This window comes from Euprymna scolopes, chromosome 7 (genome assembly GCF_053919585.1).
Source record: "Euprymna scolopes isolate OS-2025 chromosome 7, ASM5391958v1, whole genome shotgun sequence".
Classification (NCBI taxonomy): Eukaryota; Metazoa; Mollusca; class Cephalopoda; order Sepiida; family Sepiolidae; genus Euprymna; species Euprymna scolopes.
This window is the reverse complement of record NC_136488.1, coordinates 49,248,764-49,271,010: the sequence shown is the minus strand read 5'-3', so window position 1 is coordinate 49,271,010 and position 22,247 is coordinate 49,248,764. Positions and strand designations below refer to the sequence as shown.

Sequence of the window (22,247 nt, the reverse complement as noted above, 5' to 3'; positions counted from 1 at the left end):
TTTCTATGTTTTTTAACGATGAAAAACTCTTAAAGGTTCAACACAGATAAATCGGATGGAAATCTTGAACTTCTGTAATGCGTTGTTTCTTCTCTTTTTCAGTCGATATTGTATCAAAAAGTGGATATGTCCCAGGAAGGTATATATTTGCTTGAAGTAGCTGAGTGGTAATAGCTACGGCAATCGAATAATCTAATTTATAAAACTGACTATGTTTGTCTGTCTGTCTGTCCCCATATTTTCAAACTCTATCTCTTCCGAAATTAAAAGTCGCAAAGCAGCGCTAGGGGCCTCAAATGATTGAATTTTTATGGACTGTTATTTTATGGGTATTTAGCCGGTTAAAATATTTAGCCAATTAAAATATTTAGCCAATTAAAATATTTAGCCCATTAAAATATTTAGCCGGTTAAAATAGTTTTTAAGAGGTAAAAATTTAAAAAAATCGTTATACATTTTGTACATTCATCTTAGTTCATAGACGTGTCACATTTGTTCAGTGATAACGTCACCAGCTTTGAATGCTAGTTTTGCTTTCGGTTCCGATTCTTGCTGATGGCACCGAAATACGTTCTTTTAAAAACTTTTGAAATCACAATTCTATAATGATGCATACGAAATCTGGACAACTTAAAATACCATATTAAAACGTATTTTACGACCGGGCAAAGCCTGGCGCCCTATGCTAGTACAATATAGGAAGTCGCATTAAAAATCTGTTGTTTATAGTTGTAGCTAGTAATATCCTTAAGCTTAAGGCGTACCTTTAAACGTCCCTTCTAGGCTGCTATACCGTCCTTATTTATGGCTTACACAAACCAATCACATTCTTGTGTGAAGAAACCCGGATGTATTCATATTAATTACAGCACAAGGAAATTTAGTTCTACGTTTACAAGTGAAGTTATTCCTTTTACATTAAAAGCTGTTTATAATGGAAGAAACAATTAAATATGTAAAACATAAAGCGTTTCAAAGTTTTGAGTAAATCTACAAAACTCAAGGAGAAAATGAAAAAAAAAAAAATGTTGTAATATCGATTGAAAATAAATGATCGAAATTAACGTCCAACAAAAGTGCTTTATAGAATTTCGCGAAACACCGGAAAAGAATAAAAAGTACATACACAATTTGTACTAAATTGAAACCATTTGTTTTTTGCGTTTGAGTCGTCCTCGTCGTCGTCGTCGTCATCATCAAAATGTAACAATTATTCATTTATTTTCCCTTTATATATATATATATTTTTTTTTTCATTTAGCATTTTTCTCAAAGAAAAGCCCTAATAGGCATTCAAAATTGATTACAAGGGGAAACAGATAAATATAGTTCATTTTGCGATTTGTGTACGTATTTGTATATATGCGTAAATATGTATATACATGTGTGTATGTATATATGTATATATATATGTATGTATATATGTATATATATTTATATATACATATGTCTATGTATATATGTATATATGTGTATGTATACATGCATCTATATATATATATATATATGTGCATGTATATATACATATGTATATAAAATATGTATGTATGTATATAATTGAAGATGGGATTTGTAGTATATGTAATTCTCGAATTCAATTTGACGAAACATATTTGTCCCGAATTCGGGTGGATGAACATCACAATCCGCAGAATAGTACACGATGGAGGAAGTAATTGGAGAAAATGCTGCACAAACGCGGCACCCGGTCGCGTCGATTTCTGACTTTTTTGTTGTTTTGTTTGATGCACATCAACAGCGCTTATTTACGATCGCAAAACCTATTGATCGAGCCTCGGGTTGAACGACGGAAGAAAGGAATTTGGTGAATGAAATAATCACGAGAAACGGCACATCCTTTTGCAATCATCATCGCCTCGTGCCGTATTCAAACGAGAGAACGTTTTTTTTTTTTTTTTTTTTTTTTTTTTTTTACAAGGGTGTCACCACTTATCAAGGCCCAAAATGCTAGCTTTTTTTTTTTTTTTTTTTTAATTTATTTTTTTTTTACAAGGGTGTCACCACTTATCAAGGCCCAAAATGCTAGCTTTTTTTTTTTTTTAATTTATTTTTTTTTTTTTACAAGGGTGTCACCACTTATCAAGGCCCAAAATGCTAGCTTTTTTTTTTTTTTTATTTATTTATTTTTTTTTTACAAGGGTGTCACCACTTATCAAGGCCCAAAATGCTAGCTTTTTTTATTTTTTTTTATTTATTTATTTTTTTTTTTACAAGGGTGTCACCACTTATCAAGGCCCAAAATGCTAGCTTTTTTTTTCTTTTTTTTCTTTGAATCATGCGAGATAAAATACAAAATTGAAAGATAAACATTGTGGAAAACGATGTGAACATAAACAAGCGAAGGCAGTTTTAGAATGTGTGCATTCGAAAGCGCGAAGTTAAAAACGGATTTAAAAGCGGAATTAAGTCATCCCAAAATAAAATGAGTAGAGGTTGACGCCACGTTTCACGTACTCGCCAATATATATATATATATATATATATATATATATATATATATATATATATATATATATGCGATCCTACGCAATCGTAATTTAGCATCAATTCCACTGCTTTCGCCAAGTACTCGGAGAAGAAAATCACTTTATTCTTAAATAGAGTAAGACAGCATGTATTATATAATTGCTAATCCAGATGCATACGCATGCATATATATATATATATATATATATATATATATATATATATATATATATATATATATATATATATATATATATGTGTGTGTGTGTGTGTGTGTGTGTGTGTGTGTTGTATTTCGATTGTTTCCTTTATTTCCCTTTCTGCTTCACACTATTATCGCTTATGAATCTATCAGTAGAGGCCCAGTATTTTATTCTGAGTGACGCAACACTATAGTCTATATAGTCCGATGCAACGCGGATCGCATGCGTTCTGAATAGTTGCTCTGCCAACTGTTCTATACCCACATTGTGTATAAAGATCTGCAAAACTTGTGTATTCATTTTAATTAGTCAGGAAAAGTGTCTGGTCGACATTTCATCTCTGTTTTTTTTTCTTAATACTATTATTGTCCACTTACGTGTACTGTGTTCGACAGACTGTGAAGGCAAGAGCTGGAATAAATATTTGCATATAAAAATGACGAAAGTGTTTTTGTCTTTAAACGTATATACCTTGCTTTGCTTAATGAACCGAGTTAAAAGTAACTTACACGCTTTCCATCCGTCCGTGTTGTCCCAGCTCACTACCGATCTTTTCCACCTTAGAAAAATCTTTCACACTATAAAACATCTCTAAATTTAAAGTTAAATTATATAGACACCAGAAAAACCCAACGCGGATTAATCTACGTTCGCCGTTATTGTATAATGACGTTATTGTATAATGAACTAATATAATCGTCTCCTTAGGAGTTCGCCGTAGTCTTGAACCCTTGAGGAAACGATTATATCATTTTACTTATATCAGCTCTACGCATGTATTGAGCACTTTTGAAATATATTGATTCCTAGTGTGTAGCGAGGCCGAATGTCCGTGGCAATCGACCCTTTAACTAAAATATGACACAGGCAAGAAAAAGACGAAAAACGACAATGGCAAAGAAGATACGACAAACGCAGTAGGTACTGTCGTGAACGAATATAAATCCGTTCAGGTTTATTTTTCAAAAAGAAATGGAATAGTGGTAGGATGTATCAGGTTGAGGCTTGGAGTTCAGCCGGTGTCTTAATTGGCACAGCTAAGAGGTGGCTACAGGAAACACGCGCTGACTTTAGAAGCTGGACTGCTGGGAATCGAACGCGTCGATGGCGAGTAGTCGCTGCTATTGCTACTGGGTTCGGCCGTTGTCGGGGAGGTAATCTAAACCGTTTTGTGTGGACATGACTTCTGCTGCTACTGCTGACTGGCCCAACTTGTTGAAAAATACCACTGTATTTATACTCGCCCCGCGGACGTAGTTGTAGACAAAAGCGGCCTTCGGCGCTGGTCGTCGTTTTTGTTTTTGATTTGTGTTTGTTGTTGTGTCTTTAAAGTGCTGTAACGAGTTATCAGTTTGTGGTTTACATTTATGCGTCATATTAAATTGAAGCTGGGAAAGTTGTTAATATTATTCTAGCGGGAATTGTACTATTCACAGTTCCACGGGATAATTATTCACGTCGAAGTATTTTGTCGAAGGATCGTCAGCTGTGGTTTTTACGTTTTGAATTGAGATCCTTCTTTGATGAGCGTTTTTTTTTTGTTGAAACCGCGACAAATGAAATACATTTGAACTTATTTAATTTAATATATATATATATATATATATATATATATATATATATATATATATATATATATATGTGTGTGTGTGTGTGTGTGTGTGTTTGTGTGTTAGTCAAATCAATTTTGATTTGTACAAACTAAAATCCAAACTTCACTTCTAAATGTCAGACTAACACAGACTAACACCAGTGATATTAATACATTTTATCGAACAGAACTGCATTATAACTATAAATTAGAACAAAATTGCAATGTAATATGATTCGTCGACACATGAAACTTATCGATACAAGTAAATACATCAGATTTGTCATCAACTATAAACATTAAAAACTAGTTGTCTATTATGTTAATACTAGTCTTTTTAGCCCGTTAAAAACGGGAAAAAGTTATAGTCAGTTTATTTAGAATTAGTACCTTATGTCAAATTGATGGTTAAATATCGTTAAATTTGTATTCATCGAACAGAAACTACAATACTTAGTCCGCTGTACCTTCTCATAACAAAGGTCTATACAATTTTCAGCTAGATCGGCTCAGTAGTTTTCGAGAAAAGGTGAGAGTGAATGTGGTATTGTAGTGACTAATCCATATTAATCCCTATTAACTATGCAATGAACGAATATCATAATACTTAGTTCGCTGCACCTTATCATAACAAAAGTCCATACTAAATTTCGGATAAATTAGCTCAGTGGTTTTCAAGAAAAAGTGGAACGAACAGACAGATATAATAAGAAAAATATATCATAGATAACATTGCTCGACTATACTTATTTATTTGCGAACTGTTATCCTCATCTTTATAGTTGTTGTTTCATCACGTTTCGGCCAATTAATCTCTCGCCTTCTTCAGGTGGTTAACCGCGACAGGATAGGAATGCTGGGACTCTTAACTATATCTTCAGTAATTACATAGTTGTTGTCTCACCACCTTTTGGCCAATTAATCCTCTGACCTGTTTCGGGTAGGATTGAAACCGCTATCTTCAGACAATGCTCACTTGGAACCATAGAGATTTAACGCCTCTGTCTACTGCGCGATGAGGCTCCTGGCGCATTGGATAGAGGCGTACAGGTAAGTATTGTGCAGATTAGCATTGTCTGAAAATAGCGGTTTCAATCCTCAACTAATTTCTCCAACTGAAAACAATTGTTTTCAACTATTTCTCATCGATTTCTTGTCTAATTTACAATTCGAGTATTTCCTTTTAAACTATCAAACAATAAGGTCTTAAATAAAATTTAAGCAATTTTTTCAACCGCCCCCTTTTCATTTCAATAATGCTGCCTATGGAATTTACCATCTCATTTTGTTGCACTAGAAATGTACTTTACACACACACACACACACACACACACACACACACACACACACACACACACATATATATATATATATATATATATATATATAAACGTTGGTACTTTGTTGTATTCAAAGAAATCGTTTCGATTTGGCAGCTCATCTGTGTGCGAAACCCTAGACTGGCGGTCTAGGATCTAGAACACAGTATATGCGTAGTTTGTATCATTGTTGTTGATGTTCTGTTGTGCTGATCTCTGGGGCAGTTATCTTCTGGCGATGAACATCCTCAAACGTAACAGTAGCTTTGTGAACAGTGGCCCACCAGTTTGATTGATCATTGACATGGTCCTCCAATTATATTGGTCCAAGTTCGCACAACTACAGATTGGTCTTGACCGTGTTCTTGTAGCGTTTTATTGGACGACCATGGTTTCCTTTTTCTTTCTGAAGTTCCCCGTATAAAAGCGCCTGGCCTGCGGTATTCTTCTATGCGAAATACATGATATACATACCGCTGTTGGGCTCTGATAAGCATCTACTCCTACGTTTGATGATTTAACTTGCTCCAAGATCTCAAGATTAGTAATCTGACCGTGACAACGGATTTCAGGGACGGAACATAGAACACACATGTGAAATTTCTCCATTTTTTGATGTGTTTACGGTACAGCGTTCAAATCTCCCACCCAAAGAGGAGAGAGAGGGGGAGGATCACTACATTGTACACTGTACTCAAACGTATGCTATGCTTACTGAACACAAACTGGCGGGCACTGTTAACAAAGCTACTTCTTAAATCTTGGCTGGCTTTACTGATCCGTGCATAGATTTCGCCATCCGAGGAGTCATTAGAGGAGATGGTGCTTCCTAGATATTGGAAGTGTATCGCATTCTTCAGCCGATAGTTGTCAATGACAATGGTAGAGGCTTGGGGGCTATTACTAATAAAGGCTGACACCTCGGTTTTATTAAGACTGATTGTTAAGCCAAACAGGTCGTAGGCTTCTCGAAAGCGGTTTAACATCAGTTGAAGATGGTATTCAGTATATGTTACTATAGCCCAGTTGTCGGCAAAGATAAGGTCTAGAAAGCTCTTGGTCTTAGAACTGAGTCGGCTCAGGTGAAAAAGAGATCGATTCAGACGGTAGCGAATGTTAACTACTTCCCCCTCTTCTACTGCAAGAAACAGTTACAGGCGTTGAAGAGTACTAGTGCTAGCACGCAGCCTTGCTTCACTCCATTGCTGATAACAAAAGCCTCAGAGTCTATACTGTCGCAAAGCACTTTTTCTGTTATGTCATCATGGAAGAGCCTAACCATTGAAGCAAATTTTGGTGGATATCCAATACGCCCAAGCACAGCCCAAAGATCTTCCCTGCTCACTGTGTCAAAATCCTTCGTAAGATCCATAAAGATAGTGTACAAAGGCATATTTTGTTCTATACATTTCTCTTGAAGTTGTCTCATAGGAAATATATCGATGATGCTTTTAGTGAGGTCTAAAATAACACCATTCTTCTAACAAGTCTTCTTTAGATACAGTAACGAGTCGATTGAAAATGACTTGCGAATATGTTCCCGGCGATGGAAAGAAGTGATATACCTCTGTAGCTCCCGTAATCATTTTTGTTACACCTTTTTCTTATACAGGGAAAGGATCACGGCTTCTCGAAAGATAATTATAAACACACACACACACACACACACACACACACACACACACACACACACACACACACACACACACACACACACACACACACACACACATAATGAATGAATGACAAAAGTTTATATTCAAAATTTCATGATATTGATCATCTTACAGTTTATTCTTTTAATTTAGTTGACACTTACAATTCTTGACAGTATCTGTTCCGTAGCACAAGATCAATAATTTAATTATTATATCAACCAGTCAATTTATTTTTCCCTTAACTCATCAGAAGAAATAGCAAAAATCAATCCACCAAAAGGAAATAAAATGCGTTTAAACATGATTAAAAAATCCGAAAATTGGAAGAAAAGCTGCAAATACCTTATAGTTTTCTTTCATTAAGCTATATATATATATATATATATATATATATATATATATATATATATATATATATATATATATATATCAATATTAAATTAAATCTCGTGATGCCAGAATGACCGCTACTTTTGTTAAGAGAGTTATAGTAATCACTTCAGCCTAGTGACTTCATCAACATTATGTATCTTTATATGCTGAAATTAAGACGTGTCTAGAAATTAGGAATTGACCTGGACTACTTGTTCTACTTTTTAGTATTTTAAAGGATTTTAATGGGCATAATACGGACACAGCCTCCTATTAAAAAAATATGTATTTCAGAGAGCATTAAATTTGATCCATAGCCATCAGGAGCCAATTAAGCAAGATACCCTGGATTTTATTTTTAAGACTCCTTAAACGCAAGCCTTAAAATCTAGACATGCTCAAGAACCCAAATCATGTAAGAGATTTTAATAACAATTGGAATAAAATTTCGTTGCATTATATATTAATTTTAATCTTTGTAAGTGGTATCAAAATTGAACAAAAATGTTCTCTTCGGATCAATTAATACTACTGCCTTTAGTATACGTTTAGTACAAGCATACGATAGATGATCAAGGAAAATCTATTTTCGTAAATAACCGTGGAATCTCTACGGGTCATCTGACGTGAAATTAGAATAAATTTAAAAACGGACGTCCATCTGTTGTGTGATATTTGAAGTCGGAAGTTTTCAGAAAAAAATGTTTCAAAATTCATTTGTCATTGGCCCACTGTTGGTTTTCATCAAACCTCCCGAAGGAACTGCTCAGATTTGACAGAATCCACCCGGACAGCGACTCACGCATGGTATTTGGCAAGCGTAAGCCCGTCTTGGCTACGGGTAATCACATCTGACATAGAGGCTACCGGCCATTCAGTCGATTTTAAAGCCGTTGGTAACAATTTCAGTCGTTGATGTCAATTTCTTTTAGTTCGAATATCTTGGCAAGGACCCAAAAGGAGGGCGTTTTAAAGAATGGCGATTTGCGCGTTTTAGGCTAATACAATCATAATGATCGTAGAACATGGTTTTGTTAAAATAGCGAAGCGGATACATCGGCTCAGATGGGGGAAGGACCTATTGGATTGAGATTGGTTGGGTGGAGTGTTGGGAATTAAAGCTATGCTAAAGTCTGTTATATAATTTTTATTTCTATCAAGGAATATTTCCATGATTTGTTTTTGATTTAATGATTAAAACTCGTCTCTATATCAAAGGGCGATTTTGAATGAAAACTCACAAGAAACTGAAATTTTCTAGCTCTTTTCATAATTATTGTCTCTTTTTAAATTTAATTTAGGAGAAAGAGGATGAGGATGAAAGGGGTACTCTATATAATACTAAAACTCTGATAATCTTGCTTGCTTATTTGCACTTTGGGCACATTAGATGGTAGAAGGAGGGTCAATGCGATGAAAAATAGTAAGTAGAGATGAATAGAGGTAAAGGAAAATGGTGGAGAGAATAATAAAGGAAGTGATAATAGCAGCAGTCTCAGCGTAAGAGAAAAATAGTAAAACGTTGACATAAAATAATGACGTAAATAAAGAAGAAATAGAGAATCAGTAATAGTAGAAGCAACAGATTAGGAGGAGAAAAGTAAAACGGCGGCGTAAATAAATAAATAAATAAATAAATTACGGTAAGAATAAAAAGAAAACTTGAAAATTATGCAACATTAATAACATTTTAATATATTTTCCAGAACGGGAGATGGTTGCCTAAAATCCCTCATTCATTTTCAGTATCTTCTACTAGAGTATCAAATGATAGAGAAAAAGGCGAAATGTGCGTAACTTTCAGATTCGTAACTTTCACTATCGATCTTTTAACATCTCGTCATAATACTTCTTATTTCAACAACTCATTTCCAAGAACAACAAGACTGTGGAACTCTCTTCATGCTGACTGCTCTCCTCCTAGTTATAAACTTGGTCTTTTTAACACTAAGGTCAATAGGCATTTCCTGTCTTTGTGATAACCATGTTTGATTTATAAAAAAAAATAAGTGACTGCTTCGGGAGACCGTTTATTGTGGCCACACATTCTACTACATGTACCCATGCAAATATGGTCTGGTATAGGTGCAATGATCAAGGCCCATCGGATAGAATAATGTAAAAGGTGAAGAGCACGCATGCGCTGTTACTGGTTCAATTAGGAAAGACGTGTGATCCAGGATTACTCGGAAAACAAGTCCACCTGTACATGTCCCTTCCCCAACGAACATCAAGACAGACACTGTCTATCATTACTTTTTATGTTAACAGAATGCTGCGTATAGTATTTTAAAAAAAATTTGCAAAACAGAAAACATTGAAAAAATATGTTAATTTTGATAGATCTTTATTTACAGAATTATAATTATTATTTAAATCATAAAAATATTGACTTTCAAATTCTTTTTTTTTAAACTTACACAATAATGAACCCTCTTAACAACTTTAGTCTTTCATATAAAATAAAGCACTTTGTTTTATTAATTAATCTTAACTAAACAAAGTGTTTTATTTTAAAAGAAATATTTCTTCCCAATTTAAGCATTTTCATTGAATTTTGTTTCATTAATTAAACAAATATTTATTTTTCATAGATATCTAAACTTTTTATTAATTATTAAATATGGTATGGTTTTAATTTATGAAAAAAATGTTTTTACTACATAAGGATAATAGTATCTTCTATAATTTATGTCTGTTTAAATTCTTTTTCTTTTTTTTCTGAAATACATTAAAGACAAACATGTACTAGGCATTCTATTTGCAAATGTTTGTTATTGACTTTCAAAAACGAGGGCTACCACACTGCTACATGATGATAATATTTCGAGATCAGAATAAGCTTAGAGCAGTTCAACAAATTGATGCAATTGTGTCAGCAGAGATATCTGTACCTGAAGATCTAGAACTTCGTGATTTAGTTAAGTCTTTAAAGGTGTATGGATCAACCTCTTTGCAATTGTTTGATTATGTAATAAGAAGTATCTTATTGACGTGTGTTTTTAAAATGTTCAACTACCGTGGAATTTCTATGGTTCTGCTAGTTATTATTATTATCATTATTATTATTATTATTATTATTTCTATTTTTAAATTTTTATTCATATATTTGAAATCGTATCAAAATTTGATGATAGTGCATCAGAATCGGCGAGAGAGAGAGAGAGAGAATGAGAGAGAGTGTGTGAGAGAGAGAGAGAAGGAGAGAGAGAGAGAGAGAGAGAGAAAGAGAGAGAGAGCACGATCGAAATGTAGTTCTAATAAACCTCCCCGGCATAATCTCGGCTGGGCACTGAATTATCGGTGACCTTTACCAACTCTGATTTCATTTGAGTAAAAACTATAAACAAATCGATTGCAATCAATTATATTTGTACTTGAATGCGAAACAAAAACTCTTTATCAGTTTGGAAGTCATTGGAGTCGAACCAATTAAAGTTTATCAAAAGAAACTACGTTTTGTTTTATATTACCTTATAAATATTTATAACTACTCATTATTACCCCTAACACACACACACACATACACACACACACACACACACACGCGCGCGTGTGCGTGTGTGTTACGGGTAATAATGAGTAGTTATAAATATTTATAAGGTAATATAAAACAAAACACACACACACATATATGTGTGTGTGTATTATATATACATAAACTATGAGAAGGTCATTTGTTAAACAACACGCACATCTATCTATCTATCTATCTATCTATCTATCTATCTATCTCACTTTCTCATTCTCTCTTTATATATATGTATATACATTTTTAATATTATACCGCTCCACTGCTAATAGACACTCATTTATGCTCAGCCCCAAAAGTTCAGTTTTTCTACTATATAAGCATACACTTTCTTTAGCCCACGCTAATATATATATATATATATATATATATATATATATATATATATATATATATATATATATATATATGTGTGTATGTATATAGTTTGATTCCAGTTCAACCAGCTCATCGGCGCCGAGGATATGCTTAAAAATCAAACAACAGAGTCACATCAACCTTGGGATATTCCTTTTCTCAGACAGTTCGTACATTTATAATTTGGAACTTGTTTTTCATGGGTCTTTTAAGGCATCGCATCATTTGCCGCGCACCAGCGATATAATCCTGCATCATCATTGCAAATAATTTATGTTATAAAGTACAATTATTTTAAATAAATGTACTAACCTTAGATGCTCATATTTCCGGTGTTTTTTATTTTCCACAGAAGTAACATTGTTTAATTTGATTCCCAGTTATTATTCAGCCAGGCAGCGTTATTAATACTGCAAACTTCCAATTAGTTGTTGCTATCCCACAGTTAATAACAATAGTGCAGACAACAGTTACCCTATTATATATAAACGCTTAAACACGTCTATTGTTTATATTAATTAAATTAAAATACTGTATATTTTCAAATTTCCAACTAAAGTCAATATATAGATACTTTTTATGCTCTGTTGCCGTTATCTATTATTGTGCTTATATTAAAATATATCTGCAATTTTTTTTACATATGTGTCACCACTTATTAGGGCTCTGAGGCCACTCAAGGATAAGGGTTGTTGAGTGTTCAGTAATCAATGGGATAATATCGTAGTAGTCGTTATTAATGGAAATTTGGTAGATTGGGCTACTTAAGGGAGCGGTTCATCAAGAATTTGTTTATGTTGGACTTGAAGACAACCAAATTGTAGTCAGCTGGGAAGCGGGCAAACGGAAGGGAGTTCCACGGGCGTGCAGTTCTAAGAAAGAAGCATTTTTCATGGAATCTACGTTTTCATTTGGGCACAGTTAAAGAGTGGGGAAAGTAATTGACAGTGGTTTCAGCTAGACGGGTGTTTTTCGAGAAAGATTGGCGAGGGTGGGACCAGAGACTGGAGCTCAGACGAACACTTGCCGTGGTAAGTAACGATAAAACAAAGACAGGCTCGCGACGTCCCTTCTGTGGGAAAGAGGTTACAGGGAACAGAAAAGGGCGCCCTCCAAGAAGTTACGAAGTCTGTTTTGTACTTGGTCATGGCAGAATAAGCTGCTTCTAGCAGATCCTGCCCAAATGTGGCAACAATACTCCATTTCTGGACGGTTTTATATAGATAGAGAATTGCATCAGCAGTGAGATATCTGCTGGAGCGATAGAGAGATCCCACCATTCTTCCAGCGACATTGGCAACAGATTTGATGTACGTGTTCCATCTCAGATCAGGAGTAAAGGTCAAGCCCAGAAGCTTGTCAAAACATGAAGCTTCTCCGAGGCGAGAGCCATCCATTTCAATTGATGGAATATGGGGATAAGAGCGTTGGTGATGTAAAGATAAAAGCTTGGTTTTAGATGCATTTAGATGTCAACAAATGATCTAAGTATGTGTTTTGGGAGATCATTGATGTAGATCAGGAAAAGAGTTGGGCCCAGGATGGATCCCTGAGGGACTCCAGTATTAATACTGTGGACATCTGATTTCTGCCCATCAGCCACTACTCTTATGAGCCTATCAGAGAGAAATGTTTCATAATTGAGAAAATATTTCCAGCTATACTGCAGCTGGACATCTTGTAAAGTAGGCTTTTATGCCATACCCTATCAAAGGCCTTTGATATGTAAAGAGCAATTGCTCTAGAGAGGAAGCCTTTGTCGAGAGATTCACTAATCCTATGAGATAGAACCGTTAACACATCTGCTGTAGATCTAGCAGAACGGAAACCATATTGCACGTCACTAAGGAGGTTATTTCTGCTGAGGTGGTTGACTACCTTATTTAATATGGACTCTAGTAACTCACTCATGTCGCACAGGAGACTTATTGGTCTGTACTGAGAGAGAGATGATCTATCACATGAGTTCTTAAATACAGGCCATACTGATGAGGTTTTCCAGGGTGTTGGGAAGAATTCTCCTTAAGACAACGCTTGAATAGTTTTGTGAATATTGGAGCAAGTTCTGGTTGAAGCTTTTTCAACACTATAATTGGAATGCCGTCAGAGCCAGTCGCTTTACTGGAATCAAGCTTCTTGATTAGCTTTGCCGCATCACGCCCAGATATTTGCATGTCGCATAGCATGTATTCTGTTAAAGGAGGAACTACTTTGATGGCCTTGGTCGCATTTTTTTTTTTTTTACACAGTGATCATCACTTATCAAGGCCCGGAAGCCACTCAGGGATAAGGGTTATTGAAAGTACATTAAGTTAGTGAGGAGATTTGCTTAAGGGGGCGGTTCATTAGGAATTTGTTAACATTGGACTTGAAGACATCCAAGTTGTAGTCCGGAGGGAAGCAGGCAGACGGAACAGAGTTCCACAGGCGTGCAGTTCTAAGAAAGAAGCTTTGTTTATGGAATCCGCGTTTTGATTTAGGCACAGATATAGAGTGGGGGAAATTTTTCACAGTGGATTCAGCTAGACGGGTGTTTTTTGTGAAAGATTGGCGAGGGGGGACCAGAGATTGGAGTTCAGACGAGCATCTGCCATGGAAATAACGATAAAACAAGGACAGGCTAGCTGCAAAGTTCTTGGCAAATAGGTTGGCTTTGTCCAATGCTGACGAGATGACCTCAGGTCCATTGATGATGGTTGGGATAGAGCACACGCTTCTGTTCATAATCCTGAACTGGAAACCAAGCCGCTGCTCAGCTACTTTGGATTAAACGGACAGCGGTTTTAGTCTTAGTACATCTATTACGTTAAGAGCTATGGAAAACGTGATTTGTGCGCAATAGCAACAGCAGCACATTCTGGAGAGAACTATGGTTGGCTATTAGGTTTTTGTTCAAATTTTTTGGAGGGTATGAATCGGTCTATACCTACAATTAACCATTCCGTCAGGTCTGATACTATAGAGGACATATACTTTTTAAACATGGAACGCAGACGCAGATCTGATTAAAAATATTGTGTATGTCACTTTTCTACAAGGAGGAGTCGATTTTCTGCAAACATTTTTTTGTAAGTCATCGTATCGGTTGCATTGACTTTACCTAATTTTAACGTTCCGAACTTCCGATTGCGTCATGGAGTAGCGGTAAGACGTCAGATTTTCTTTCACGTTATTTTTTTTCGCCTTCACGTCATGGGTTCGAGTCTACCTGCCAACTTTCTACTTTTTTTTTTTCGCGCTCGCACAGTATTCGCAACTATTTAATTCTTTTGGGGGGGAGTTGGTTATTCTTTGTTTTGTTTTTAGGGCTTCATTTATCAATTGTTATTTCTTTTTGCGCTCGCATGGGTACTCGCCGCTATTTTCATTTTTTAAAGGGGGCTTTGAAACACTTTTTTAGGGCTCCGTTGATCAATACGCTTACCACAAAACCTCTCGTCGTACATAAAAAGAAAATTTTCCTATTTTCTTTTGGCATTATATCTAATTTTATATTTTGCATTTATATAAAATATTTATGTCGTTTATATATGCTTCTCGTATTCTATGATTTAACTGATATTGACACACACAAGAATCCTTTTATGTTACCATGTCATAAACACGGTAAAGATGTGCCCTAAAACAAAAAAATTATTTTAATTGTTTTAAGATTGAATTTCATGTTCATAATTTGTTAATCCCTAATTTAGAAACTAAGAAAAATTACGAGGACGACCAAAAGAGATTTTCTATTGGCCTTTTGGCTTGGTACAAAGTGTAGTAACTATTTTGACGCTCTATTGTATCTTTTATGTCCTCGGTCAATGAGGAGAGGTTTTTTTTTTCAGTCAATCCTTATTTTTATTCGAATCCAGATGTGACGAGTTGGATTTTTCACACATTAAAAATCGCAAGGAGCCATGGCGTAGTTGATAACGAACTTGGTGAAATTCAGTTGCAAGTTACACTCTTCTGGAGGTTGAAGGTTTATAACCTCAGTTCGGGTGCTACTACAAATACAATTGAGAATTACTTAGGACTTCTACCCAGTAATGACTAACGGGACGAGCGTGGATTAAATAAAGGGTTCCATTTGAAAGCTCGTGCAGATTCCCGAGTTTGACAGAAAGATTCCCAAGTTCGCCTACATATACCCGAAAAAGGTTGGAGGTTACATTGACTGAAACGTTGTGAAAATAACACTCAAGATGAGAACAGTATTCCAAAGAATCCAAATATTACAGTTAAAAATCGACCTTATGCCTAACCCTGCCCTTTTGGGGATGCAAGTAAATAGGGACTAAAAGAGGTTGTCATAATCCAAAAAAACTGTCCAATAAAGAATTATTTTTACCAATTTAGAATAGCAAACAGATAAATTTTGTCAGTTACTAGCCTGTTATAATTAGATAAAGAGAACAACATTCTACCCTCTCTCTTTATGAGTGTGTGTGTGTATGTGTATGTGTGTGCTTTTCACTCTCACATACACGCACACACACACACACACACGCAAACGCACACATTCATGCGCACATACACACACGCCCACATTTTTTCATCTTCCTGTTTCTCATTTTATTTGGTTCCTACAAGTGTTTCATGATAAACTCCAAATACCAAAACATAAAATGTCAGACACACTCGACCGACACAGAATCAAATGTGTTACAATTTATGAACGCAAACAACTAGAAGCCAGGACAAAATTATCCAACCCGGGTAGCGGGATGGGATAGGGTTGCTTTTTCGCGAGGCAAACGGGTGTCCATTCTCATTATTTATATCCAACGAATCAATAAGGGCCAACTGCGCATGCTCGTTTGGGCGTTAAAGACACTGGGCTACGTAGTTTTATAAAACCGAGAGATAGAGAACGGAATGTGAGTTTAGGGTTAGAAGAGATAAATCGAAACGGAGAGAGGAAGAAGGCAGAAGCGAAAGAGAGAGAGAGAGAGAGAGAGAGAGAGAGAGAGAGAGAGAGAGAGAGAGAGAGAGAGAGAGAGAGAATGATAAAGAGAAATAAAGGAGGCTGGCGAGTCATCGAGAAAAAGATAGAGAGAGAAAAGGCAAGGAAAAGAGAGAGAGAGAAAGAGAAAGAGAGAGAGAGAGAGAGAGAGAGAGAGAGAGAGAGAGAGAGAGAGAGAGAAAACACACGTGTATATGTGCATTAGTCAGGTTTTGTTTTGCTGTTTTCTTGCATATTTTCGTCTTCTCGTGAATCCACTCAAAAAATAATGAACTTTCTGTTTCCAAATATAGAATTAAAATTTCAATTCATGGGTTAGAATTTCAAATGCTGTATTTTTCAATATAATTATAAAATTCTAATTTGAAATGAAAAAAAATCAATGTCAAGTTACGTAATTTTTGTTCAACCCCATATTGCGTGCCAGCCTAAAAACCTAAGTGACTATTGTCACTTAGACTTGGTTTCGTAGAACACAAGATCTAAACATATCTACATATTCATCTACAGATTCTGAGGATCGATAAGAACAGATATTCTTAAGATGCGTCTGCACAATCATGATGATACCTTCTAGAATAGAATATTGTTGCCACATCTGAGGATTTGCCACTCAAGGCATTCTTTCTTACCTTGACATGATACAAAATCGAATTCACGATCTAGTGGGGTGATAATCTCATCTCTTCTATACAAGCTTTTTCTCATAAAAAAGATGTTATTAGTCAAACTATATTCTGTCCTTATTTATATGGAAAGTTCTTACCTGGGCTCCCGTGTCCAGTTCTTTAACATATTCACAGCAAGATCTCGTCTAGGTAATATCATGCAAAGAAATTCCCTTTATTTTTCCATGTACTTTAAACCAAATGATGTTTCCCATATGTGGAAGGCACTGCCGCAGGACTGATTCCTTGGAGACTATAACTTGGTCGTCTTCAAGTTCAATGTACACAAATACTTTTCGAGCCATCGTATTAATCGACTTTTGTCAATTCTATTCATCACTTTCAATCATTTCATAGTAGTGTTCATAATTCAACTGGCAATCCACCTATCTTAAACCTTATCCTCGAATCGCTTTTGCCCTAGTGAATAGTGACTCATTAGTAATAAATAAGATTCAGGCGAAAAAAAAAGAAAACCAAAGAACTGACTGACATTGACAGATATAAAAATATATAAAAATATATAAAAATGCTATTTCTATATATTTTTATATATTTGAAATATGTTCTTATTATTTTGTTCTAGCCGGGGATGGAGCAATACCAGGCATTTACCCGCTATCTCAAACATTCCAATTAGAGATCTTTTTAAGATTCTAACCGCTCCTTTAAATACGAAAACATGACAGACAAATTGACAGGCAGAATCTCTTATAGTGATGCGCAGTTGCATCTAAAATACGATAGTCTAATCAATCTATGCGTTATTTAAAATTTAGAACGTGCCGGGACCACCAAGAGACGGAGGACAAAACATCTCGACGATGGTCGATATCGAATCTAAAATATGTCCACAATAAACAACGGATCGTTTCAGAAAATCGGGGATACGTACCTGACAATCAGTCAGACAGAAGCTTTGTTGTTCAAGCATTTTTTGTTAGTCAAGGTTCACTTCACCACATGTGTTAGCGTTTCCAAACCCCAAATACCTCGTGTCTTATTTTCCGCAGAAAAAATCAGTTAATGATTTTCAAACTTTTGAAAAGTTCATAGGTATAACCCTAATATACATTTAACGGTGAGGTTCCAATTTCGGATGTTATTTTTTTATATTAGGGAATCACCATTATCAAGGCCCAGAGGCCACTCGAGGATAAGGGATGTTTTTGGTGGGATGTTTAGAAACCTTTTAAGTATTACCATTTCCAGGTTAACTCTTTCCAAGAATGGAAGTATCTGCTATCGTCTCACATATAAGTTAATTAAAATATATCCTGAGTAAGAGTCTAAACTGTTCCGCACACATTTGGATAAGGATACACCTAGTCTGAAATTCATCTTCCTCAGACATTTTTTTTACAATGGAGCCACGACTTATCAAGATATAAATGTCACTCAACGATAAGGGTAAATAAGATTGAACTACACCTTTCATTATTTAAGTAGACGGCTCGAAAATAATTTTTTTTACATTAGACTTGAAAACGATCATGTTGTAGTTGAATGGAAAGCAACACAGTATTCCACAGAATAATCTTTGTTTAAGGAAGTTCCGTCAGTTTGTGGTACACAGAGGAATAAAGAGAAATTCTTTACAGTGGTTGACGCTAGACGAGTTTCTGATGTGAACGAAAATTGGAGCACCTAGTATTAAAATAACGATAGACTAAAAAGAGACTATTAACGAATCATTTGTCATAAAAGGTTCTTTAGAATAGTGAAGAAATAATCACCATTAAGTCCCGAAGTTGATTTCGTACTCTGTAATGGTAAAACGTAGATTCTAGCTTTTTTCTTGCTATCTATTTCCAAACCACATCAAAGCTCTCTATGCTCTCAACCGCTCTAAATATGGCACAAAACCGTGTCGATTTGATACGTCGAGAACAATAAGGTAAGCTGTTAGCTGCAATTTCTCTAAGTTCATTCTGACTCGAAGCGGTATAACGCCTCAGCTCCATTCATGGATTAAATATAATTATTTACATAAATATATACAACAGACAAAAAATGCCATGTCAAACGTGACAGACAGAATGACAGACAGAACCTCTTATAATGATGCATAGAGAGGCTTCTTCAGTCTTTGACAGACTATGGATACCCACCGTAGGGGTGCCTGCGCGTGAAATTTTGTGGCATGAGGTGCGCAATCTCCAACCACATCTCTCCTCGAGTCGACATTGTGAAATAACAGTGGCAAGTGAAGTGTATGTACAAGACGACTGGAAACAAATGCCGATATAAGCGGAGAGCACATACAGCACCTAGAATTCCCTAATGGTCACCCATCTGGTACTAACCAGGCTCAACGTTGCTTAACTTCGGTGATCTGCCGAGAACAAATGCCGATATAAGCGGAGAGCACATATGTTAGAGAATGGATAGAGAGAGAGAGAGAGAGAGAGAGAGAGAGAGAGAGAGAGAGAGAGAGAGAGAGAGAATGTTAAGGAATAGAGAGAGGGAGAGAGAGAGAAAGAGAGAGAGAGGAAGAGGTGAGTTATAGTGTAGACACGTTGGGCAGAAGTAAAAGATCAGCTGATTTGATTGCGTGGAGTAATGTGATCAGGTTAGCTGAATCGTTGAGATTTGATTTGGACACAGAAGACAACGGACGGTTTCCCGTTGTCTCCTCCGCTGACGTGTGTAGAAGAAGAACTCACACAGGCCGATTTCACTTCCACCTTCTGCAGGACATATGGAGAAAGTGAAATTCCTTGTCTTGGAGTGATTGAATCTTCATCCAAAAACAGGTATCAAGTCTCCCTCCAGGATGAGAAATTTTCAGCTGGTCCAACATCGAAGAAGCAGAGGTAGGTTCTGAAAATACATGTCACTCACACACGATTCCCTTTATGATAATCAAACACACAACCCTCTTTATATTAGAGACAATATAACACATACAGCACCTAGAATTCCCAAATGGTCACCCATCTGGTACTAACCAGGCTCAACGTTGCTTAACTTCGGTGATCTGACAAAAACCTGTGTGTCAACGCGATTGTGCCGTGCATATAACAATATACAATTATGGAACGGATCAATTTATAAACCGTTTATACGCAAAAGATATTTACAACATGGATAAACATTTGAACATATTAAGATCTTGAAGCAGAACAACATTTAATAAAATGATTGCATTTATCATTAAATAACCAGAAAGGGATTGATATGACGTACAATAATAATAATAATAATAATAATAATAATAATAATAATAATAATAATAATAATAATAATAAAAGACTAAACCTTTTTGGAAATCACTCTTCCGTGCATATCAACTGTGATATATTAAAACACGACCGACGTAATAAAAGGCATACCTACCGAAAAATTACGTCACGCCGGAGGTAAAGCAAGCTAGATCCATCGAACACTTAGACTGTGGATAATGAATGAGAGCGTTTTATAAAAATCATTAGAAAACTTCAAAAATTGCATTGAAAAAGAGAAAAATAAGGAACACGATTTATAATAAAACTGAACTTATTTATCATTAGGACTATGACAACATCATATTCTTATCGCTGTTTTGACTCTCATGTATATATCCGACACAGTTAGACACAGAGAACCACATCACTCTATATAAAAGCATAGAAGATATCAACGAATACACACTCGAGAGTCAAAACGAAGAAAAGAAGACGCTGTTGTCACAGCCATATTTATCATTAATTAAAAATAAAAAATAAAAATAAGAATTAAAGGAAAGTTGTATGTTGTTCTGGGAAACAAGATTCTGTAAATAAACAGTTTGTAGTTTCATGGATTTTAAAAACTAAAATTCATTTATCTTTTGCTTAAAAGCTTGCTTTTAAAAAAGAAAAGAAAAGGATTCGATTTATACTGAAACTGACAATTGTTCAATCTATATAATTATAAACCTCAAATGACCTTGTAACGGGTGTTGTAACCCAGCATCCGGTTTACGACTTTCCGTTGCGCATGCGTACATAAACATAAACCCATAACAGCGTAAACAAATAAACAGAAATTGCTGGACCGATTTCGTTCGAACAAACGGACGTCCTTAGAAAAGCGAATATCTTAAATTTATTGAATAAAAAACTTCAAGATATTGGAAACAAACGCAAAATGTGATTACAAATAAAGCGTATAATCATCGACCTGTTTCATATATATGATATATATTATATTAAATAATCAACGCGACAATAAAACGTATTGTTTTACTGTGTATGTTTTCAGCGTACCAAAGTTTTTTTTACGTAGATAACAATTGTTAATACTTTCAGCTTTTTTTTACATCGTTCATTTTCGTATTACGTCTAAGTTATTTTAACGCATTTTTCTTACAAATAAATCTACTTTAACCCGTTGACAACCATAAGAGCATTTTACAACGGTGATTTACCCACCACCTTCTTTTTTTTAATTTATTCTCCATTTTTTAATACACATTTCTTAAAAACATTCATAGATTTTCTTCTACACTACCAACATAAATAAATAGCCCCGAAGATATGTTTTTTTTAAAATTGCGCTACAGATAAATAATCAACACGACAATAAAACGTATTGTTTTACTGTGTACGTTTTCAGCGTCCCAATTGTTTTTTTTTTCGCGTTTAATTTAAAAGATATATCAAAATTTGAATTTAATTTTAAGTATTATGGTATCTGTTCAGTGCCCATTTACCTATACGTATGGCAAACCACTTATAATTCAATGGATGTAAGTTTAAAAAAAACAATTATAAACAGAACGACTCATAGAAATATATCTATATTTCTTTTTCATTTTAATATACTTTCATATATGTCACAAAAAACTATTTTCTTTACGTCACAAGTGCAACGCTCATACATTAATTCCATAGCTAATATAACATACTGACCCAACAGGTCACGAATAGTCTAACATAAATTAAAAACAAAACAAAACACAAAACCATGAATTATGTACATAAGACAAGGTAATGACCGAGACTACTAAAAAAAAAAAGAATGAATTATTTCTGTATTCTATCGTTTCGATTTTCCCATAAGCATATATGCAATAATTTATGAAAAAATATGGTAAATAAGCTACACAAGATAGAATTTAAATTTTGCGATTTTAATAATATTATA

The 22,247-nt window shown here is 35.1% G+C and overlaps 1 protein-coding gene across 1 annotated transcript in view; it reads right to left on the bottom strand.

The window, feature by feature from the left end:
• Positions 1-22,247, bottom strand: part of LOC145279721 (uncharacterized) — a 121,684-nt gene that overhangs the window by 43,226 nt on the left and 56,211 nt on the right. The gene's annotated exons all lie outside the window — the stretch shown is intronic.